Source organism: Phascolarctos cinereus, unplaced genomic scaffold (assembly GCF_003287225.1).
Source record: "Phascolarctos cinereus isolate Bilbo 61053 unplaced genomic scaffold, phaCin_HiC Scaffold_7;HRSCAF=346, whole genome shotgun sequence".
Classification (NCBI taxonomy): domain Eukaryota; kingdom Metazoa; phylum Chordata; class Mammalia; order Diprotodontia; family Phascolarctidae; genus Phascolarctos; species Phascolarctos cinereus.
In genome coordinates, this window is record NW_027556180.1 from 21891656 (window position 1) to 21897537 (window position 5882).

A 5882-nucleotide genomic window follows, 5' to 3' on the forward strand; every position below is an offset into this window, starting at 1 on the left:
GGACAGATTGGAGAAGGCAGAGGCTGGAGTCAGGGAGACCAATTAGAAAGCTATTGTAATACTCCATGTGGGAAGATCAGGGACAAGGCTGGGGTGGCTATGTGAGCAGAATGAAGGGGATGTATTTGAGAGATGTTGGGAAGGTTGAAATGATATTTGGCAAATGCTTTTATGTCTGGGGTGAGGGCTGGTGAGGAGTCAAGGATGACACCCAGCCTATCAATCTGGGGGACTGGAAGGATGGTTGGTGGGGCTCTCATGGTAAAAGGGAAGTCAGCCCCAGTGGCACACACCCATGAGCCCTGCTACAGCAGGTGGCTGAGGCTGCTCTTGAGTTTGGGAATTCTGAGTTGCAGTAGGGCTAACATCAATCAGGTGTCTTTACCAATATGGTGGAGTGAAGGACCATTAGATTTCCTAAGGGGGAGCAAACTAGCCCAGGTCAGAGAAATGAAGCAGGCTGATTACTGTTGGGATTGAGCCTGTGTGTAGCCACTGCATGTCCAAACGATTTGAGGTAGAGAGACCCAGCCTCCAAAGAGTCAAAACCCAAACTAAAATCCCAAACCAGTAACAGCAAAGTTCAGAACAGGAGTGGGTTTTGGGGGAAAGCCAATGAGTTCTGCTTTGGTCATGTTGTTTGAGATGTCTACGGTACATCCAGGTTGTATGTACAGGAGGCATTTGATGATGTGGGACTGGAACTCAGGAGAAAGCTAGGGGCTCAGTTTATAGGTCTGGGAGTTATCTATATAGACATAATAATTAAGCCCATTAGAGCTGGTGAGGTCACCAAGTGGGAGAAGAGGAATGGGCCCTGAGACAGAGCCCTGGGGTAAGCCAGCAGTTAGGAAGGGATGATGGTCCTACAAAGGAGACCGAGAAGCTGTAGTCAGCCAGGTAGGAGGAGAATGGAGAAGGGAAACTATAACCACAACCAGGAGAGGACAGAGTATCCAGGAAGATGGTATCAACAGTGCCATTAACAGAGGTAGGCTGCTCAGTGGATAGAGTGCCAAAGACCCAAGCTTAAAGCCTGTCTCAGACACTTACTAACTGTGTGATCCTGGGCAAATCACTTATATGTCACCTGCCTCAGTTTCCCCAACTGTAAAATGGGGATAATAATAATAATAGCACCTACCCCACAGGGTTGTTGTGAGGATCAAATGTAATAAATTTTGCAAAGCGCTTAGTACAAGTGCCTGGCCTACTATAGCAGGCACTTAACAAACACTTCTTCCCTTACCCAATTGTGCAGAGAGGTCAAGAAAAATTTGGCAGTTAAGAGATGACTAGTAATTTTGGAGACAATAGTTTCAGTTGATTGAGGGGATCAGAAACCAGATTGCAGAGGTTTGAAAAGAGGTGAGGACAAGGAATGGAGGCTGTGAGAGCAGGTGGCTTTCTATAGGAGTTGGACTGAGAAAAGGAAAACACTCAGAAGATGAAAGCCTGAGGTGACTATAGGCTGTAGTTAAGGTTTTTTGTGGTTGTTTGCTTGTTGGTTCTTTTTTTTTTGAGGAGGGAAGGATAGAGGAGACCTTGACTTGTAGGCAGCAGGAAAGGAGCCAATTGTTAGGGAAATATTGAAGATCAGAGAGAGAAAAGGGGATGATTGTGGGCACAATCTGCTGGAGAAGATGAGAGGGATGGGAGCCAGGGGACACATAGATGGGTTGGTCTTGGCAAGGAGAAAGTCAAAGTAAAGAGACTGGAATGAAATGGTTAACCCTCAGAAGCTGGGATAAAGAGGGAGATAATGAGGAAGAATGTCAAAGGGCTGTGCTCTTGGCACAAGAAGACTGAGCTCTTGGCAAATGGCCTCTGTTTTCTCGGTAAAGTATGAGGTGCAGGGTGGTGTGAGAGTCTTGAGGAAAGATGAGAAGTGTCTGTTGGGAGAATAAAAAAGTCTTAATTACAGAGGAGGGGGAGGGAAAGGACTGCCTTGTTGCTTCGAGGGCCCAGTTGAGATCTGATAACAGAAATCTGTAATGGACCCAGTCAGCTTGGTTTTGGGACTTCCTTCAATTTCATTCATCAGCACATGAGTCACGTTGGAGGATGTAGATGAGTTAACCAGGCTTAGAAGTTAGTAAGTCATCAGCTGCAATAGGACAGCTGTTCAATTGTTCAGTCATGTCCAACTCTCCATGACCCCATTGGGGGTTTTCTTGCAAGATATTGTAGTAGTTTGCCATTTCCTTCTCCAGTTCATTTTACAGAAGAGGAAACGGAGGCAAACAGGGTTAAGTGAGTTGCCCAGGATCACACAACTTGTAAGCATCTGAGATTTCAACTCAGGTCCTCCTGACTGCAAGCCTGACACTATCCACTGTGCCACCTAGCTGCCCCAATAGGACCATAGAACAAGGTAATCAATAATAGAGAGTAATGAATAGTTGAAGTGTTTATTTAAAGGGTTGAAGTTAGAAGGGGGTGAAGGCTTGGGAAACTACTGAGGGATTGAAGAAAATGGAGAGGGTGAAGAACAGGTTTAGGAGGAATAAGACACAGGGAGAGACAGAATGATAGATTGTGGTTAGATAAATCAATTTGATGTTCTTAATTAGGGGAATGGAGAACTTGTAGGTGATAGGAAGATCAAGGGTGTAACTATCCTGGTTCATAGTTTAGGTGGAATGGGATTGGCTTGAGGAGCACTTCCAGGCCACCACTGTTCCTCCTACCTACTCTGGGAGTTAAGGAAATAGATCTAGCCACGTTGTGAGTCTCTTGGGTCCAGTGCTGGGGATTGAACCCAGATCCTCAGACTCCTAGCTGGCTCTTTTTTCATTCTGCCCAACAGTGTGGGCATTCACATGCATTTTGCCCACCCTTTCTGTTTTTTCTTTTGTCACTCCACCCCTGCCACGTACTTCTCAGCCTGTCCTCCTCCTGCCCTCCACACTTGTCCTACAGAATAACCTCAGGTCTGTGAACTTGTTTTCTTAACATTCTGATAACTATATTTCAACTGTAACCCTATGGCTTTTATGCAGTTAAAAACATTATCCTGAGGAGGGGTCCATGTGCTTTATTGGATTGCCAGAAGAGTCTGTGGCACAAGACGGGTTAAGAACTGTCATTGAGGAACAGAATCTAATGGACCAATTCAACTTAATTCAATTCAATTATTAAAAACCCCCCAACTATATGATGTATGTAGTAGGTGCAAAGGAATATATAGAAAAAAACCCCCAATCCTTTGAAGAGGAGCTTCCAGATATGCCAAACCTTAGAGAAGGGAATGTGATTTCTACACAGGTGATGAGATCAGAGATAACTCTGTCAGTCCCGGGTTAGGAGGTTCATCTCATTCCTAACTTTTCCCTTCTATTTTCCTTACAGTTTGCTAACCATGAAATGAGTCTTAGAGTTCACAGGCAAGGTGCCAAACAATAATGCTATCCCATTTTGTGGCCAAATTGGATATGTGCCATGCTTCTGGGTCCCAGAATTTAGAGATGGAAGATGACTAGGTACTTCAACCTTCTCCTTTTACACTTGAGGAAATTGAAGGCACTGGGTAAAGGGGACTGGCTCTGGATTCAGAGTCCCTGGGCTTGAATCCTACCTCTGGTATGTATAACCTGGATGACTCCAGTAACCTCTCTGGGCCTTAGTTTTATCATTGGTTAAATGAGGAGCTTGGACCGCATGAGGTCTGAGGGTCCCTCTAAATCTATGACTTATGATCCTGCGAAGCCCAGACAGGGAAACAGACTTGGCCAGACAGTCTCTTACTGGTGGTCTTAAAGCTGGGATTTGAACACACGTCTTCTGACTCTAATCCAGGGCTTGGCCTTCTGTGCCACCAGCAATTGTGTTTGCTTCACTTGTTGGCACCAAAATGATTTAGAGACTGTCTGTACCAGTCCCTAGAGGTCTCCCAGGCTAGGAGTGCTGATGACCTAATTTGCTTATGGTTAAGGCAATTACTAGGGCTCATTGTTCAAATGGGGTTGGAAATTTCCTTTGCAATTCAGAGCCTCTGAGAATGGCCCTTTAGAAGTTGGCTTTGAGAACTCAAACGCCCCTCCCCCATTTTCCTAAAATATAGCCCTCCAAATGAAAGTAATATCATTAGGGAAACCATGACAAACGGGGCATCTACCTTCCCTGGGCCTTGATTCAGGGACCACAAGAGTTGGAAGAGACATCCCTGGCCAGGTCCTCTGACCCATTCTGCCCAAGGATGTCTTCTACTACGTATCTGACAAATGGTTATCCATCTTGGCTTGAAGATCTCTAGTGGGGGTGTGGGAATGGAATCCATTACCTGTTGAAGCAGTCTATTCTGTTCCACTTTGAGACAGCTCTATTTTAATGGGAAGTTTTTTTTTCCTGACCTCAAGCCTTGAGGGAATTGAGGGGATTAGGATAGCAAGTGATTAATTGTGGGAATTGGGTGAACCACACTGACTCCATCTTGTGACTCAATTCTGGAATTAGCTTGGTTCCCTTTCTATTCAATTATGGGTGTAGTCCAAATTCTGTCTTGTGAGAAAAATTCATTCAGTTGTGGGAACTGGGAGAAAATTTTATTGTATTGTTTGAACCTAGCCCCACCTGGCTGGGAGACCACCTCTACCTGCTGCTTAGAGACCCTTAACTAAGGACTTAGGTCATGTTGACCAAAACTCAGTCAGGCTTCCTTCCTCCTTCCTCCCTTTCCCTCCCCCTGCCCAGCTCTGCTGGTTGGGCCTGGCCCGGCCCGGCCTGGTTCTGAGGGGCAAGCAGAAGCCTCCCGGTGGATGCCCAGGTGGTATATATCTGTCTTTTAAAGCTGGGAAAAGGAAAACAACTTTTTGAGTAATAAAGATGCCTCCTAAATTCAAGTGCCACCTAAATGATGATGATGTCACTGGTTCTGTGAAAAATGAAAGGAGAAATCTTTTGGAAGAAGATTCAGATGAAGAAGAGGATTTTTTCTAAGGGGCCCATCTGGACCAAAATTAGGCATGTACAGAATCAGGCAGATGAAGTAATTGATGTCATGCAAGAGAATATTACAAAAGTAAAGATTGAAAGAGGAGAGAGACTAGATGAGCTACAAGACAAATCAGAAAGCTTATCAGATAATGCAACAGCTTTTAGCAACAGCTTCGAAGTCTAATGTGGTGGCATGGATGCAAAAGGAAGGCCATCATGGCTCTGGTGGCTGTTACCCTTTTGCTGGTGATTATCATTCCTATTATCCTGAAATATCGGACTTGATTCGGTGACCAGAGATCTCCAATAAAACAGTTCTGGGACAATTAAAAAAAAGAAGATTGCTCCACAATTTAATGAAATATGTATATGACTTTCAAGTGTTTTTTCTCAAGAAGTAAAAAGGCAAGTGTCCAGTTCAAATTGGAGCATTGACAAGTTCCTGATTAGTCTCCTGCCCTTCACCAAAATATGCTGTCATTAATTTATTTTAAAACATAAAACTCAGTCACATCCAAAGACTGATGCAAGGAGTTTTCTCACAGTCATACATCTTAGGCAATTCATGTGTCTCATCTGAAAATTGTTCCTGTAAAGATCAATCAATTACAGTTTCCACATTCCTTTGTTTGTTGGAGTGGAACAGGACGCCTTTTTCTGAATTCAGGGAATTGCACCTGTTTGCTCTCCCCCTCCCAACTTGGAAAGTCCCTAATCTTTCCTCCAATTAGAAATCAGATTGCCTGATGTTGTATTGTTTCCCTCTGATTAACTGACCCTATTTGATTATTTTTAAAGTATAGAGATTTGTTTCCTCCTGTATTTGGGGTCTAGGCCTAAGCTGAGAACATCTGGCCCCAGTTTGTTGAGCAATTGGCAGACATTGCTTAAAAATTTTTTCTTTCTCTTTTTTCTTAGGCAATTGGGGTTAAGTTACTTGCCCAGGA

The 5882-nt window shown here is 44.2% G+C and overlaps 1 pseudogene; it reads left to right on the top strand.

The window, feature by feature from the left end:
- The first annotated feature begins 4803 nt into the window (after positions 1-4803).
- On the top strand, positions 4804-5409 carry LOC110210240 (vesicle-associated membrane protein 4 pseudogene; annotated as a pseudogene).
- Positions 5410-5882: the final 473 nt, after the last annotated feature.